Genomic DNA, 18463 nt, shown 5'->3' on the forward strand with positions numbered 1-18463 from the left:
CCAGAACTGAGAGATCAACCAAGAATATTCCATTGAGGTCTTTAAACCCCAATCTATGTTTACTCCTAATTTAGAATCTTTGGGCCCAGAAGTGGGGTTTTTTGAGAAGATAGTTTACAATAAAAACTTAAATATATACCTGCTCCGGCCCCTAATCTCACAGGAGAACAAACAAAAGCCCTGCAAGACCTTCAGAATAATAAAGAAATTACTGTCAAACCATGCGATAAAGGAGGAGGTATTGTGTTGATGAATACTAAAAATTATAAACAAAAGATGAGAGATATGCTTGCAGTGCCAGCACATTATGAGAAGATAAGAACTAATCCAAACACTCATATGTGCTCCACGATCTGAGCTGTTTGTACCAATGGCATCCTAAGTGGTGCTATAACAAAGGCCCAAGCGGAATATCTGTTGGTCAGCAAGCCCAAACTACCCACTATCTATGGAGTACCCAAATCACATAAACGCATTCATGATCCCTGTTAAGACCTATTGTCTCCACTATTGGATCAGCGATTGAACCTGTATCAAAATATATTGACTTCTTTCTCAAACCTCTAGTTACCAAGTTTCCTTCTTATATAAAAGACACAGGGCATATGATAACAAGAACTGAGGGACTGGAGTTTAATCCCAACAGAGCCTTTCTAGTCACCTTAGACATTGAAGCCCTATATACTAATATTCCGCAGAAGGCAGCTTACAATGCGGTTGAACAGATAATCACAGAAGAAGCTAGTGAGGTCCCATTGGAGTTTATCATGAGCTGTTTGGACATAGTGTTAAGAAATAATATCATTGAATTTGATGGTGAAGTATTTAAACAAATCAAGGGAGTTAGCATGGGAGCAGCCTGTGCTCCCAGTGTGGCCAACATATATATGGGCCTCTTTGAGAGGAAATTTATATATAATGAAATTGCCCCTTTCTTTGAAAATATCATGAACTGGAGACAATACATCAATGACAGAAGGAACAACTTTTGGAGTTTAGAGAATGGCTGAATCTTTGTGATATTAATCTCAAATTTACTTCCAACTATAGCAATCAGATGATAGAGTTCTTGGATATCCTGATTTTTGAAGAAAGGGAACATCTTGAAATGACCCTAAACACAAAACCAACAGCTAGGAATATGCTATTACACTTTAACAGTCATCATCCCAGAAGCCATTGACAAAGCATCCCTTTTAGTCAATTCCTTAGAATTCTAAGAAATTGCAGCAACCTAATCGTACATGACAAGAACGCTGCAAAAATGAAAGAGAACTTTCTTCAGAGAGGCTATCCTTATAGGGTTATAAGGGATGCCTATAAAAGGGCAATATATTACAATTGTGATAGCCTTCTAGAAACTCACAAAAAAAAGAACAGAACAGGATGGTATGTGTCATTAGCACTCCAATATAACTATTAAGATCCAAGGAATAATTAACACCATTTGGAATATTTTGAATACCAATGATGGTGATATTCCACTTTTGAGACCCCTGTTTGCGTTCAAAAGGAATTCCAACCTTAGAGACAAATTGGTACGGTCTTGTGTCAGGAGTCAAAATAAATTTATTAAGAAAAGTATTACAGGGACCAAATCGGTATTGGGTACCCACCAATGCGGTACCTGTCATGCCTGTGCTCAGGCAATAGTCTCTGATACATTTGAGTATAACAACAAGACAATTTGTTTAAAAAACTTGACTAATTGCCAAAGCTGCAATGTCATTTATTGTATCCTATGTCCTTGTCATCTAGGATACATAGGAGAAACGGGAAGCCAGTTTAGAGTACGTCCCAGAGAACACAAGCCAGCAATTAGGCGTGAACGCCTCCAAGCTCCCCTAGTGGACCATTGTAAGGAAAAACAACATCACGAAAGGGAATTGCAATGGATTATATTAGAAAAAAATCACTGCAGTATATGTTGAACAAGATAAATACAGAAAGAAAAGGGAACTCTTCTGGATTTATTTTCTTGATATGGTAAATAAAGGATTGAATGAACGAATTCCATGGGAAAACTCCTTCTTGTGAAGAGACTATAAGCCCATTTCATTACAAGTTCTGTTAATTTCGAGTTTAGCAATATTCTAAGGGAGTTAGTCCCCTCTTTAGTAGGTGGATCAGACTTTGTGCTTTTTATGCATGGATAATTTACGTGCATTATGTCTATGCGATAGGACAATATATATCAAACAATCTTTCTTTCTTTATATTATTGCATATGTTTTAGGTTTTGGACTATTCACTATTTTCTTTTCATGGGGCCTTTTAGGATAGCCAGGGGGTTTCTATATGCCATCCTCATTTGAACCCCCGTTGGTAATATGCCCTATGATATACCTTTCCCTTGGCTTGCCATCCCACTTAGCGTTGTGGTCCTCTTTTCAATCTCAGCGGTACAATTGACAGTAATACGATGTTTAGTCGGAAATACGTCTTCAGATATTTTTGTAAGCATCTTCCTCCCGTAGCTCTTTCTGTCTTGGATCTTGCTTATTGATGAGGTTGCCGTACATGTATTACAAGTATCCACTCCAAGATGGCGCTCATCATACTATTGATGGTATCCTTACGTTGGTTTGGTGTCCGTCGTCTGTTTTTAGTATCTGTTCTTACTTCATCCGGGCTCATGCAGGAGTTTTGTTTTTTAGTCACCATCTGACTCCTACACCAGTTTGGTTCTCGGTATTGGACCAGCTGTGACTTTCGCCGTGCTCAGGATTATTCTTATTGGAGAGAGCGGTGAGCTCCCCATATTGTAGTACATTTAGCCGGCAGTGGCACCGGTCTCTTTTCGCACGCTCCTGCATGAGGGCATGGCTTCACCAAGTATCCATATAGAGGCTCTTTATTGCACTTACTCTGCAGAGTAGTATATGGCCTCGTACATTGGGTATTGCCAGGAGCATAAAGTAAGAAAAGGGACAAGGATTCATTTTTATTGGACAATATGTAAGAACTAGAGGATGCGCTCCTGGGAAGAGATGTCTTCCTGACGGTATTTGTTAAAGGTGTAGAACAACATTAGGATTTATATATCTACAAACTTTGTTTGATTTCGTTCAGGTACTCTAAGCAACAATATTGAAAGAGAAACAACTCAGCTGATTGGGAACTATTGCCAGTATTTTCATCAGCCCCTTTGATATACATCAAGGTATTATCTCCATTAATCATTGCATAGAGTACCATTGGGTTAATAAGATAGAGAGCACCTTTCAGTGCATTTTCTCTGGATGTGAGTTCGGCATGCCTATTTAAATCACATCTGGGACATAGGATTTCATATTGACCACAAAGGCTATGGAGAACTTTCTTTACTATCTTCCCTGCATGAACATCACATGCGCAGGTACATCTTTAACTTTTTAATTTCTTCTTTCTTCTTATGGTCTCTTTTGTCTTTTTTCTCTGTTCATTTGATTTCTCTTATCTGTTTGTCTTCTTTCTGTATCGTTTGTACGGAGATCTCATAACTACGGATATATTCATTTTGTTTTTTACATTCCAGAAACACACATCAAGTATTTACTAAACTCTGTCCTGGAATTATTGTGTACATATCAAGGGATTGTGCCCTGAAGAAGGTGAGCGACACGTGTAGGGCCACTTGTCACCGAAACGTTGTCGGCACTATTATACAAGACAAGGACTCTAGTAGGGATCAACATGGACATTTCTCCTTATATCACAATTAATACATCCATTTAACAGGAAGAAGGATCAAAGGATAGATTCTATATATAAAAAAGAAGAAACAAAAAGTGGAAAGTTAGACTAATAAGAGAATATAAGAGTTAGTACGAACTACCCTTGTTGGGGAAGTTTAGGTCTGTAGACTGCAATATCATTTGAGAATCACTATGTCGTGATATTCCTGGCGAGACCGAGTGGCCCACCAGTTGTTATTATATGTAGTCTTTCAGACTGGATACTTGTTGGTCCTAGTGAATCATGTTAGGTCCTTGTCATTTACACATTTATTAACATGGTATTAGTGAAGTAGTATGAGTGTGATTATTGTTTTTTAGCTTTTGCATTTTTTCCAGGGTTTATGTTGTGTTTTTTCATTAGTTAATTTCTTTTGGCTTTATCTAGGTTTGAGTATATTTATATCATTTAAATAAATTTATTATTATGCACTTTCATCAGATGTAGCTATATGCTTACTCATTTTTCTGGTTTGATTTTTTAGATTTTCTTTCTTTGGAAACCTGGGATTCCCTTGGGTATCCAGAGTGTCCTTGCATCTGAGTAGAGAGCACAACGGTCCCTCTCACTGCAAAACAATGTGAACATCGTACTGCATTCTGGCATTCCTAGTGCAGGGACATGACCGAGACTTTCTCTCAGCTCTAGGAAAGCTTTTAATCACTTGTTGTCCCATGGAAGTGCCTCATGCACATCTTTGTGTGTCAGCTTTAATAAAGGCTTACCCATTTGGGAAAATATGGAATCAACTGTCTACAGTGCCAACCATTCTAAAGAACATTCTGACTTCTCTCTGCATTTTGGATGGACTTATTCTCAATATTGCCTTAATTCATTCCTATAGCACCTTTTTCATTCATTTTCCAATGATGTGTCCCAAGTATTGGACTTCTTTTTGAGAGCACTGCAGTTTGCTCAGATATAATTTATGTCCATTCTCAGCTGGATGGTTAAGCAAAGGTATCCTGTTTGTAAGCTTCTCTAGTACTCAGTGCAACCAGTAAGTCATTGATGTACTGTACAAGAACTGAATCACAAGGCATCTGCAGGGACTCAAGATTTGTATTCAATATTTCATTGAAAATATAAGAACTTTCAGTACGCTCTTGTGCTTCATCATCATGCTTACTCCTTGTCGGGCCGGTGCGGCAATGCCCCAAGGACCCAACAAGTGTGCTCTTTGCTGGAGATCCTTTGTTGAAAAAGTGCCTGAAGAAGTACCAGAGATGTGAGGTGTTCCCTTGTCTGTGATGGGTGAGAGACTGGAAAAAGTGGAAGTTAAAATTGACCCTTGATACCAAAGCACTTTTACTCTATGCGAGTGGGACCTCTGCCAAGGTTAAAAACAAGAGATTGGAATTGACAGATAGAATGATCTTGTATTCCCTAGGTGAAGGTATGTATGTGAAATTCCTTCTGGCAGGGGATGATAGATTCAACTGTGTGCTATAATACCTACAATACAGTATTGTGGTTGTCATGTTTTACACCTAACTAAACGCAAAGGATCTAATGGTGTTTCCTCAGGACCTAAAACAATGATAAACTAGTCCTCACTAACAGAGTATGGGTGCTCTCAAAGTGTTGTGTATCTACAACCTATCGCCTTTACGTAGGTCTCTAACTCACCAAGTTAGAGTAACTTGTATAAAATGAAACATAAAGAGACAACACATTGGTCATGTGAACATAACGTGCATTTATGGTGTGTGTCCACATGCACACACTGGTGATTCCAGCGAAAAGTGATTAAAACATGGCAAGCTCTTGCCTCCAACTTTGACAGGGGGAGTGGGCCATGCCGTACACTGCATAGCGTACTAGATATCATTAAATGGCACATAGTGTGAAGCACTCTGAGAAGACCTCTTAACCTCCTAGATTCAGGCATGGACCCCCCTTGGGATATAATGGATGCTATAGCTCCTAAACATTGATAATATAGAATATTAAAATGTAGCTGTAGAACACTTATTTGTACATAACAAAGCTAATATGTGTGGTACTAGTCTTTCAGAATATATAAGCAGGCTTGTGTGACTATGGCATACATATGTAGAAACATCTGCGGGACGGTTTGAGAAGATTGTAATGTGTACCCAATGGAGGGTACTCATGAGGGTAACAATGTTCACACATGATTGGTGTATCACCATATTGCAACAAATGTTCCCAGAAGGTATAAGTTGATGTAACATGGTAGGTACAAGTCAAACAGAGGTCTATCCTAATACGATGTTGCCAAAATAATGTGTAAATTGACACAGATCATAATACAAAAAAAATCACATAAATAATCAAAGTTATGCAACATAATATAACTCAAAAGCATTGTGTAGCACAGAACGTTATTGACATCTGGCACTGGAAAATGCTCCCACTCGAGATGATGAAACAATATGGGAGCCATAGTCAGCTATATATGACATCATCCAATGGGGAGAATCCTGCCACTGGAAGTGGTGGGGAGATCATGATACATGGATGATTTAAAAAGTACAAAGAATTTGTGTGCTCAATTTTGAAGCCCCACTCTGCCCCGAGATTGTGCCAACGTGGTAGTGGAATATATCGTACCAGGCATGTGCAATCATGAAAACGCTCCTGCCAGCAGAGCAAATCGATGTCCTAAGACAGCAAGATCAATAGAAGGAGGTTTACAATAGTACAAATAACTTGTGTCAGGAAGTCTCTCTGTAAGAAGATAAATTGTCAAAGAGCCTAAAAGGTCTATATACTGTGGTTGTAGAGGCTGTGGTCCATTGACCTACCCTTCATCCACAAACCCAGCAGTGTCCGAACTCAGGAGACAACCAGCTTTTAAGGCAGACACCAAAGAGTGTATTTTGGTATGATTGGGCAATTTCCTCATAGCAATAAACAAGGGACTGCACAGCAGAAAAATCACTGCTTAGTGCATGGGCAGCCATCTTCAAATGGTCCCAATGGCCATAAGCAATACAAACCGTAACCTCTGTCTCCCAGTAAAGGAGATTGTGAGAAAAGGAACATTTTTTCCAAATATGGAAGATGTCATAGTAATCATTAGAAAATGTGGGAAAATGGAATAGTTTCCCACAGCATAAATAATACTGATCTGAGAAACATCATATTATAACACAAAAGAAGGTTTCACATTGTTAAAGATGATAAGAATATTCCGGAGTAGTGCCAGGTCAAATGACTTCGTCAAAAGTCAATAAAGTAAATTATTAAAAAAAGTTAATTCCTCTGTATATGGCTTAACTGGCAAGCAATCAATGTAAGGGAAAGTTAAACACCTAAACTTAGCCTAAGTGAAATTACTTGTGGCAAATGGGTAATGTTAATCCAGCTGGGAGAGAGGTCACAGCCTATTATGTGGAGAGTTCTGACCACAGAATGTCATCATTAAGTCCAACAATATGGGTCCATAAACAATATTGGTCCATAAACTAAAGACCCATCTCTGTTCTTTTTCAAAATATTTTTGGGCTATGTTTTGTGCGTACATCATAGTTTCAAGGATGACCCATATAAGATTGTTGGGGGTATGGTGGCTCTCTATGAAGTGTGTGCTTAGTTTTGCCATAGCCTATTTACATCTAATGGTGCTACAATGTTATTGATCTGGATCTTGATTATCTAGTGGACATGCGTATGTAGAGGAGACCACATTGGCATTAAATAAGGTATATGCAATTTTGTGTCTTACAATTCGTGTGCTTATTAAGGTACCATGTTCCCGTTTGGACCCAAATCTACGGCTGTGGTATTCATGGATAGAGGACCAACATTGCACTGTCCACATACATCAATAACATCCTTATCTTTTGGAAAGGGAACTGTGATGGCATCCCTGAATTCATCAAATAGATAAATGGTCTCAATCAATATCTGAAGTTCACCACCACTGATTCTGACAAAGAGATCCCATTTCTTAATCTCCTGATCTCTATACATGAAGGGGTACTACAAAGTACTACATTTCAGAAAAAAACTACTGAAATACTCTTCTTATTTTTGAGAACCACCATCCCCGGGCACTCAGGGCTAAACTCCCCTATAGTCCATTTCGGTGACTAAGGCGGAATTGTAGCTAACTTCGCAATTTTGGCTGAATAACTGACAGAGAGGTTGGAGAATCAACTGTACCCCCAAAAGAAACAGTCATTTTCATGAAGGCTTTTTAATGCATAACCTTTATAAACAAACCGGCATAACGACAGCATCATTAGTATATCCGTCTTTTCACTGATTCAATGTTCAGACTGAATGTCTACTGCACGCATGGCATTACAATGAGAAATATTTTGTAGATGAGTAAGATTACATTTACTGATTTTATTTACATTTATATTTATTTAATGAAAGAAAATGAATGTATGATTTAGGGCTCAGAGCTGAGGAAGGGGTGGATTTAAGGCTACGAGCGAAGGAGGAGAAAAACTGCATCAATGTCAAATTCAGAGCTCAGTGTTGGGGAAGGGACAGGCAGGACTTAGAGCGTGGGTTGGACTTACGGCATTCATTCTAGCATCATGCATCCACCCTCAACATGTGATCGACAAGGAGAGAAAGAAAGCACGCCATAACCATAGGGAAGCTTTACTAATGATGTACCCTAAGCCTGAACAAACAAGATTGACCTGTGTTACTACATTCACACATTATTCCAATGAGGTTAAGAAGATTATCAACAAAAGATGTTTCATACTGAAGAATGCAGGTAATATTGTTGAGAACCTGCTGTTCACCTTTAAAAAGACCAATATTATCAGGGATCTTGTGCTCAATACCAGACCACGAAAGATAAAATCCTCCAGATCAGCGGTCCAACCGGATACCTGGATATTACCTCTAGTGGACAGTGTAATGTCTGTCCCATTTCCATGAACACCACAGCCGTTCATTTGCATCCAACAGGAACATGGTACCTTAATATGCACAGAAATTGCAAAATGAGAAATTGCATATACCTCATTACGTGCCTATGTGGTCTCCTCTACACAGGCATGACCACCAGATTAATCAAGATCTGATCAATGAGCATCGCAACACCATTAGGTGTCAACGGGATGCTGTGAACTTTGCATACACTTCATAGAGAGTCACCATATCCACAAAGATCTTTAATGGATCGTCCTTCAAACAATAACAAATACACACAACATTGACCAACAACATTTTGAGAAAAAATAAAGATGGGTCTTTAGTTTACAGACCCATACTGTGGGACTTTATGATGACTTAATGATGGCATTTCATGGTCTGAACTCTCCAGTTAATAGGCTGTGACCTCTTTCCCAGCTGGCCCTCTCCTGAGCCGGGACACTTATGGGTTTGTGGAGGACAGGTAGGTCAATAGACTGCTGCCTGTACAACCTAGGAGACATCTTGACATGAGCTATTTTTACTACTGTAAATCTCCCTTCTATTGATTTCGCTGTCACAAGACATCTATTCACTCAGCTGGCGGGAGTTTTTTTTTTTTTTTTTTACGATTGTACATGTCTGGTACAATACTTTCCACTACCATGTTGGGACGATCTCGGGGCAGGTTGGGGCCTCACAATCGAGCACACAACTTCTTTTTACTTTATTATTCAGCAGTGTATCATGATTTTGGTATATCCCTATCACTACCAGCTGGAGCATTTTCTCCATTAGATGGCTCCCATATTATTTCATCATCCCAGGTGAGAGCATTTTCCAGTGACATATGTAAATACCTTTCTACGCCCCACAATGCTTTTGATTTATGTCACATCACATGCCTTTGCTTATTTATGTGAATTTATTTGTATTAAGATCTGGGTCAACTTATATATTATTTTGGCAACATCGTATTAGGACACATCACTGTTTCACTTTTGCCCACCATGAACAGCAACTTTTGCCCTCTGGGAAGTTAGCAATATGGTGATGTGATTACCCCCATTGGGTACATGTTACAGTCATCTCCACCCGTCTCACAGATGCTTCCACACATGAACGGGATAGTCACACAAGCCTGCTTGTATATTCTGAAAAAGTAGTACCACACATATTAGTTTTGTTATATACAAATAAGTGTTCTACATCTACATTTTATCATTCTATATGATCAGTGTTTAGAAGCTGTAGCATCCATGATATCCCAAGTGGCCCATGCCTGAATTTGAGAAGGTAAGAGGTCTTCTCACTGTGCTTTGCACTATGCGCCATTTAACAATATCTAGTATGCTATGCATGGTACAACACAGGCCACTCCCCCTGTCCAAGTTGAAGGCATGAGTTTGAAATGTTTTATTCACTTTTTGCTTGAATCACCAGTGTGTGCATGTGGACAAACCCCATGAACTCACATGTTATGTCCTCATGACCAATGTGTTGTCTCTTTATGTCTGATTTTTTTTTCAGGTTATCTTAACAAGTTGAAATAGAGACATACATAAGTGTGATAGGTTGGATATTTGTAATACTTTGGGAGCACCCTTACTTTCTTAGTGAGGACTAGGTTATCATTGTTTTAGGTCCTGATGAAATGCCAGTAGATGCTTAGCAAGTAGTTAGGTGTGAAGCATGTCAACCACATTATTGTAGTGTAGGTATTCCCACACAAAGTTGACTCTATCATACCACTGCATAGTAGGGATTTCACATACATACCATCACCTAGGGAATACCAGATCATCATATCTGTCAATTCCCATCTCCTTTTTTGACCTTGGCATAGGTTCCATTCGCTCAGAGTAAAAGTTATTGCATTGGCAATTTTAAATCCCACTTTTCCAGTCTCACCCATCACAGACCAGGAAACATCTCACATACCTAGTACTTTTTTTCAGCACTTTTTCAACAAAAGATTTCAGGTAAAGATCCCTCTTGCAGGGGCCACTTGCATCAACCCATCAAGGAGCAAGCCTGATGATGAAGCATGCCACCTAATGGTGGATAAGGGCTGTTACCCCTAAGAAGCAATCTCTTTGGGTGACCCCTTACTCCCTTCCAAGTTGGTTTTGTGGAGCTTATCATTTCGGAATAGTGTACTTATTGTTTGTTATTTACATTTATGTAGGAGAGTGTACAATGCACTGCCTAACATCTCCCAGTCCCCCTTCTTCATTCATTTGCTAGTACAGCGGTTCAGCTGTGGGTCTCACTTCCAGGGCTCCAAAGAGTGCCCTTGTCCAGTTGCCTTTGACAGTATGACGGACCTTCAGAGTCTTAGGTGGTCATTATGAACACGGCGAAAACAACCGCCGTGTTCATGCTGGCGGTCAAAACACTGACCGCCATCGACCCAGGAACCCCGACGGCCAGATAATGAACTTTTCTGTGAGCCGGCGGACAGAAACCTTGTTTCTGCCCGCCGGCTCACAGAAAGGCTCGGCCAGGACATTGACAGCTGCAGTCAATGCCTCTGTGCGGGAGGTTCAGTTGCACCCGTCGCGCAGACCACTGCCCGAAAATCGGGCAGTGGCCTGCACGACGGGGCTCTGCACCGGGGCCCCTGCACTGCCCATGCAAAGTGCATGGGCAGTGCAGGGGCCACCAGGGGTGCCCCGGGGCACCCCTTCCGTCAGCCTTTTCCTGGCAGGATATCACACCAGGAAAAGGCTAGTGGGAAATGAAACATTATCCGCAGGGTAGCACAGCTACCCTGGCGGATGGTGTTTCATCCCGCCGCCAGGCTTCCTGACAGCGGGAGCCTGGCGGTGGGTGATAGCTGCCGCTAGCGGCCGTCAACATGTCCGTTACATGGCAGTTTGGCCCGCAATGCCGGCTGGCGGCTTCAGCCGCCACTGCCGGCATGGCGGGCCAAACCGCCATGATCGTAATGAGGGCCTTAATTCCCTTCCCACACACCAAAGAAGACTATTAAGACGATGCCATGTCCAGATGTCCAGATCTTCAGATTATTCTATGGGCCCAAAGAGAAAACCAAGGAACTACAGCAGTAGGTCAGCCTCAGAAGGCTGGAACAGTGATGGGGAGTGGAGAAAAAACCCAAATTAACATTATGCCATGACTCTGTTTCCTTTCCAACAGCCTGTGATGTGGAAACCATATTACCCGTTTTAAAAACCTCACCCCCTAAGTCATATAATCCTTTTTTAGTAAGAGGCAAGGGCAGAGAAAGAGGCAGAGACAGAGGAACCCCAGATGGTGACCAGGAGTCGAGGACAAGCCTCACAGAAAATGAACTAGTGGTTAATCTAGCTAAAAAAAACTCTTGTTCCATTGAACTACAAGCCTTCAATAAAGGGTTAGGTTTGGTACCTATTTCAAAGGAAGATCTTTACAGAGTAAATTGTAAATTGACACTTTTTCAGGAAGATCCATTTATGATCCTTTTTAAGGACCAACACCCCTGTACACCAACTAAGGATCCTGGTCTGAGAAACCCATCTACATTCATGCCTCCTCAAACATGGTACCATGTGAGATACCAACTTTTGAGAAAACTGTTCTGAATGATATTCAAAAGCTGCAACCCAAGCAATCATTTCACAACCTTTCCAAACTGGAAAAAACTGCCATTGATGCCCTGACTAATGGCAAGGAAATGACCATCAAACCAGCCGATAAGGGAGCAGCCATAGTCTTTCAGGACACCCCAACAAACAGACAGGAATGCCTTAGGCTCTTGAGCGATATCGCCTATTATGAACCTATACAGAGTGACCCCACACCTCAACTTCAACAAACTATTCGAATTGTCTGGGTGGATTACAGGTAACAAGGCTGATTTTATATACAGGAATCAACCTTGCATACTCTATGTTTACTGCCTTCCCAAAATCCATATAGGGATACTCCAACCACCTGGATGTTTGATCTTATCCAAGTTTTGCTACCACTTCTTGCAACCCATTTGTTAGAAATGGGGTAACTGGTTGGCAGTCAGGTTACCCCCTGTTCAAGCAAGAACCCTTTCTCTAGTCAAGGTAAGTCACACACAATCCAAATGATACTTTGCCCACCCCCTGGTAGCTTGGCACTGAGTAGTCAGGCTTAACTTAGAATGCAATGCATAAAGTATTTGTGCAATCAATCATGCAATAACACAGTATAAACATCACAAGGTGGGGAACCTTCCTTTCCCCAGTAGGTCCTGTATGTATGCTGCCATCATTACTGCCGGACTCAGACTGCCTCGCTTTGTTATCCTGCTCTTTAAGACTCAGTTCATGAGCCAACAAAAGTTTATTTTCAGCCAAGGCTCTCACAGCTGCAGCCTCAGCTCTCCCAGCTTCTCTTGCTGCTTTCCTTTTCTCTGCCTCCATGTTTAACTTTGCCATTTGCAATTGAAATTCTCTCTCCTCCCTCCTTTTCTCTGCGTTCAGGCGATGGCTAGAGACACTGCTCCCTGGTTTATCAGGGGGAACAATTTCAGAGGTAACATCCTCCACTCCTGGCAAAATATCCTCTGAGGGGCCATCCTCTGGCTCCTCTTCCTCAACATTCTGCCCAGTCCCTCAGCGCCTTTTGGTATTCCTTCTTTCTGGAGGCACCCCGGGTGGGTACTCCCATCCGCTAGCAGAACCCCTTCAGCTGGTTAACAGTGTATGTCTCAAGCTTGGCTAGGCCAAACTCCTCAGCTCCTGCTTGAGACCCAGACAAAGACATGTTGCATGAGGATTAATTTAAAATGTCAGGTAGAAAGTGAAATTGCAGAAAAAAGATAAAAAAATCAAGTTGACCTTTAACTGTGGGTCGGTAGTGTACACATAGCTATTGTATGTCACTCCACAAATACAAGTCCTATCCTCACCGTTGATCACCAATGTTAGAAATGGGGTCTTTGGTTGGCAGTAAGGTTACCCCCTGTCCAAGCAAGAACCCTCTCTCTAGTCAAGGTATGTCACACACAATGCAAATTATACTTTGCCCACCCCCTGGTAGCTTGGCACTGAGCAGTCAGGCTTAATTTAGAAGGCAAAGCGTAAAGTTTTTGTGCAATAAATCATGCAATAACACAGTATAAACACCACAAAAAATACACCACACAGGTTTAGAAAAATATAGAATATTTATTTGGTTAAAATAAGGTAGAAACGATCAAGATTTGCAAAAAGAACAGTTGAAATATGAATTTCAAGAGTTGTAAACCAGTCTTTAGATAAGAAATAAACAGTTAATGCTTGGTTTGTCAAAGTACCTGGTGTGCGTCAAAAATTACATGTACGAGGATTGCAGAGTAGGAGGTTGCGAGGAAAAAGAGAGGGTGTGAGTCGGATTTTCTGGCGCTCACAGACAATGCATTGTTTCTTTTGCCGCAACATGGGACTTGCGTCATTTCTTCGACGTGCGGTCTGGGTTCCGCACTGCAGTGCGGGGATCTTCGTTGCACACAGGGACAATGCGTGCAAATCCTGGGCGTGCGGTGCAAAGTCACAGGCATGCATTGTTCCAGTATCGTGTTGCATCGGATTTCCTGTTGCACGGCAGGTGCAGTGTCGATTCTCCATCCGAGAGTCATGCTGCATCATTCTGGCTCGGCTGTGCAGCGATCCAGTGGGCTGTGCGGCGAATTTCTGGTCGCAACGCATGCACTGCATTGATCTTCACTCAGGAAGTCGGGATGCATCATTCCGGTCAGGCCGTGTGGCAATTCTCACGGCACGGTGGAGGCTGTGCGTAATTTCCAGCAGGCTGTGCATCAAATTTTCGGCGCACAAGGATTTCTTTACAGAAGGTGAAGTCTTTTTGGCCCTGAGACTTCAGGAAACAGGAGCCAAGCTCTATCCAAGCCCTTGGAGAGCACTTTTCAGCAGAGCCAGAGGCCAACAAGACAGTAGGGCAACAGCAAGGCAGCAGTCTTTTACAGCCAAGCAGTCCAGGAGAGTCCTTTTGGCAGCCAGGCAGCTTCTCTTGGCAGGTTGCAGGTTCTGGTTCAGAATTTCTTTCCCAGGAGGTATCTTGTCAATAAGTGTCTGAGTTGCTAGGTTCAGGGACCCAGTTTATATACCCAAATGTGCCTTTGAAGGGGGGAAGACTTTGAACAATAGCTTAGAAGTGCACAAGGGCCCCTATCCCTTTCAGTTCCATCCTGTCTGCTAGGGTCCATGATGCTATTAATTGTGTTTGACCAATGACTTTGTGTTTCACCACTGCGCATATTAGTTGCTCAATGTTCACCAGTAGCACATTATGGGGGTTATAACAACTTTGGAGGGGGTGTTAATCCGTCCCAAAAGTGACGGTAAAGTGACGGATATACTACCAGCGGTATTACGAGTCCATTATATCCTATGGAACTCGTAATACGGCTGGTGGTATATCCGTCACATTTAGGACGGATTAACACTTCCTCCAAAGTTGTAATAACCCCCTATATGTTTTGTTCAGTTTAGCTGCCTATTGGCTTTGACATGGCGTTAGCCATTACATTCTGTATTCAGTTTAGCTGCCTATTGGCTTTAACATGACATTATACATTACGGGGGTTATTACAACTTTGAAAGAGATGTTAATCTGCCCCAAATGTGACGGATATACCACCAGCCGTATAACGAGTTCCATAGGATTTAATGGACTCGTAATACGGCTGGTGGTATATCCGTCACTTTACCGTCACTTTTAGGACGGATTAACACCTCCTCCAAAGTTGTAATAACCCCCTACATTTGGTATTTAGGTTAGCTGCCTATTGGCTTTGACATGGCATTAGACATTGCATTCTGTATTCAGTTTAGCTGCCTATTGGCTTTGACATGACATTAGACATTACATTTGATATTTAGGTTAGCTGCCTATTGGCTTGAACGTGGAGTTAGACATTGCAGTTGAGACATTGCAGATGAGCTGTGTTTTTCCAAGCTGTGTTTTTCCACATGATAGACCAAGCTGTGTTTTTCATACCAGACCCTAGCTGATAAGAGCACGTAGATTTTGTGTTTACCTCTCAATCCAGTCTGAGAACGAGTGAGGCTCAGAGAATTGGCCACTCTCCAAGTTTCTTCGGTTCTCACTCTGAGTTTGCCTTTAAGGATGGCTCTGGACTACAGCAGAGTTAGATTGAAACTATCTTCACTTCAGACAGGAATGGAGACGTCAGTTGCCTGTCTCCCGAGTGAGTAGAAAATCTCTTTCTTGCAGTTGAACCAGAGTCATCAACTTGCAAACCTCAGAAAGATGAAGCTGTTATAGGCCCTACAGCCTTGCCCTACGGTGATGCAATTTTAACTTTTATGCTTTGCTTTGAAGTTATGCTATGATATAATCACATGTATTTGCTGTGTACATTGCAACTGAGAAGTACTTTGATATATTTTGCTTTCATTGCTGCGACTACTTTTGAACGTGTGCTTCCAACCTACTAATTTCGTCTCTCAGGAACCTCGTGGTGAAGTAATAATAACAATAAATGTCTTCTTTAAACTCAGAAGTGCATTCCAGAGAGGTTCTGTAAGCTCGGTTATGAGATAAGAGCAGGAAAGCAGAACATTTTGTCGTTAGACGTCAGTCTAGGAGTCAAATTGAAGATTGGAAGTGCACGATTTAAAAGTGTAATTGTTTTTTTTGCTGTTTAGAGAATTAAAGAAGCACGGCAGACCATGTTTTAAAATGCATGTGAAGTTAACCTGCCTTATGGTGCTGTGAGAAACATGTTTTCTTGTTTATCAGGTCTGTGTGAGTCTTGGGATGAGTGCTGTGAAAAAGCATATTTAGAGAATGTGCCTTTTGAAAGAAATGATGTTCCTTTTGTTCTTGACAAAAGGGTTTGGATACTTTTATCTGCTTACAGAAAAATGCAGGAGAGATGTAGGCAGTTAAAATATGAAAATAAGAATTTACGTGAGCAAAGTAGCCAGAACACATTAATGCAAGATAATGCTGAAATCTATAAAACTGCTGCTTTAGAAGAATCTGTTTTATTCCATTCCAGTAATGAGGGGGTTAAAACAGCTGTGTGCCAGTCTGAGCCTCAGCGTGAGCAAAACACCCCAATGTTTTTGGCAGTTGAAGAGCATTCCTTAACAGATAATACTGAGAACAGAGCTCAGAATGTTATTTACAGACCGCTTTTGCAAAGTAACATTAATTCGGACAAGGCAGAAGTACTGTCACAAAATGTGCAGTTACTGGGAATTTAGTGGAACCCAAAAATAGACAGATGTTGTCACAAGTAAGACAAAAGATTTTAGAGTTTCTTATTATTTGCACTAAGCAAGAGACACTGAGTTTCACAAGCTTGTTTGATTTTTGGAAACAGTATAGTCCTCATCTGAGTGAAATCGTAACACTTTGGTACAAAGTAACAAGGAAAAAACATGAGCAGCTGCGCGCTTTTGATTTGGCAAATATAATAATTCAGACTTTAGGTTTCTGTGCAGTGCAAGAGGGAAACACTGATTTACATGTAAATCAGGAACAGGGAAGGACAAGAGTGCCCCTGGAACTTTGGAGTAAGCTTTTGACTTGTTAACAGTGGGTGATGAATTCACCTAAATCTCACAGTTTAGGACAGGCACAGGAGGCTAGTATCATACACTGGATCTGGTACATGCAAGACAGGGCTAGAGTCACTGCAGCCCCACATGAACAGGTGTCACAAGCCCCTTTTCAGGATGAGGAGAGGGTGCAGGGAGTACTACAGGTAAAAGAGTCACCAGTGAAATTGAGTGCACCATTTGAATTTGTGTCCCCTGAGGATAAAAAGCATGTTTGTTTGACTAATGATTCATTGACTTAAAAGTTGTCTACCACAGGAGAAGGAACAATGTTGTACAACGTGTGTCAGACTTTAAAGCAAGAGCTGCTTGAGATGTGTCATTTTTACACTGATTCTTGGTTCACTGCCAATGCTTTAGCCGTTTGGTTTTCCACATGGCTTGTACCTAACTGGTTCAATTCCCTTGCAGATGTTAAAGAGAAAAGTACAGAAGTGTCCACCCAGAATTCTGACTTAGTGGGGATAGCTAAGTGGGTGGACCAGAAATATGGACAGCTGGGAGAAAAAGCCACTTACAGGTGGGCAGAGATTAGAGAGATGCACATTCCCCTAGATTCTGATACAAACTGTGATTTTGCCTATTTGTCAGCACGCACAACAGCAATCTGTCCCACAAACAATCAAAGCTCAGTTGGAGAGAGGAAAGATACCAGGACTGATATGGCAAATTGATCAGGTTTTAGGGGGTGTGATTGCTGCAGGTAACCAAGGAGAAATCAAAATTATTCTGATAACTAGAAAATAATCTGATTCATTCATACAGATTGGAGGCAGAATTGCCCAACTTGTCAAAAGTGCAGTGAATGTAGGTTTGGTAAAGAAGGAGTCTGCCCCAGCCCTTCTGACAGTGCAAGGAAAGGGAAGCTGTGGTGCAGCAGATAAAAACCTCAGTGCTAAGGTGTGGGTTGAATCCCCAAATGATCCTCCAAAACCTGCAGAAATTATAACAAAGGGCCCCAAAAACGTCCTGCTGATTATAAAACAAGGAAAGGAAGAGGAAGGGCACATTTCAGATGACAAATGTTATTTGCAAGAAAAGTCATACTTTTTTTCTTTTGCAGATTCTAACACGGCTCGCCACTGACCATGAGTGTGCTGTGTGGTCTCCCTTCGGGTGTATGCGTGTGGGGTCGGGGGAGGTACCGAACCCCCAACCTGAACCTGATTGATTAAAGTACAAACACCATGGATCAATTTTGCGCAACTGGCGCCTTCAGTTCAAGATCAACTTGTTTGATTACATTCTTCCACTGGAACTAAGCAACCTTATCAGTTAACTGTCTGTGTTTTTTCATATGGAACTCTGACTTTCGCTTACATTTC

The sequence above is a fragment of the Pleurodeles waltl genome, chromosome 10, assembly GCF_031143425.1.
Source record: "Pleurodeles waltl isolate 20211129_DDA chromosome 10, aPleWal1.hap1.20221129, whole genome shotgun sequence".
Lineage (NCBI taxonomy): Eukaryota > Metazoa > Chordata > Amphibia > Caudata > Salamandridae > Pleurodeles > Pleurodeles waltl.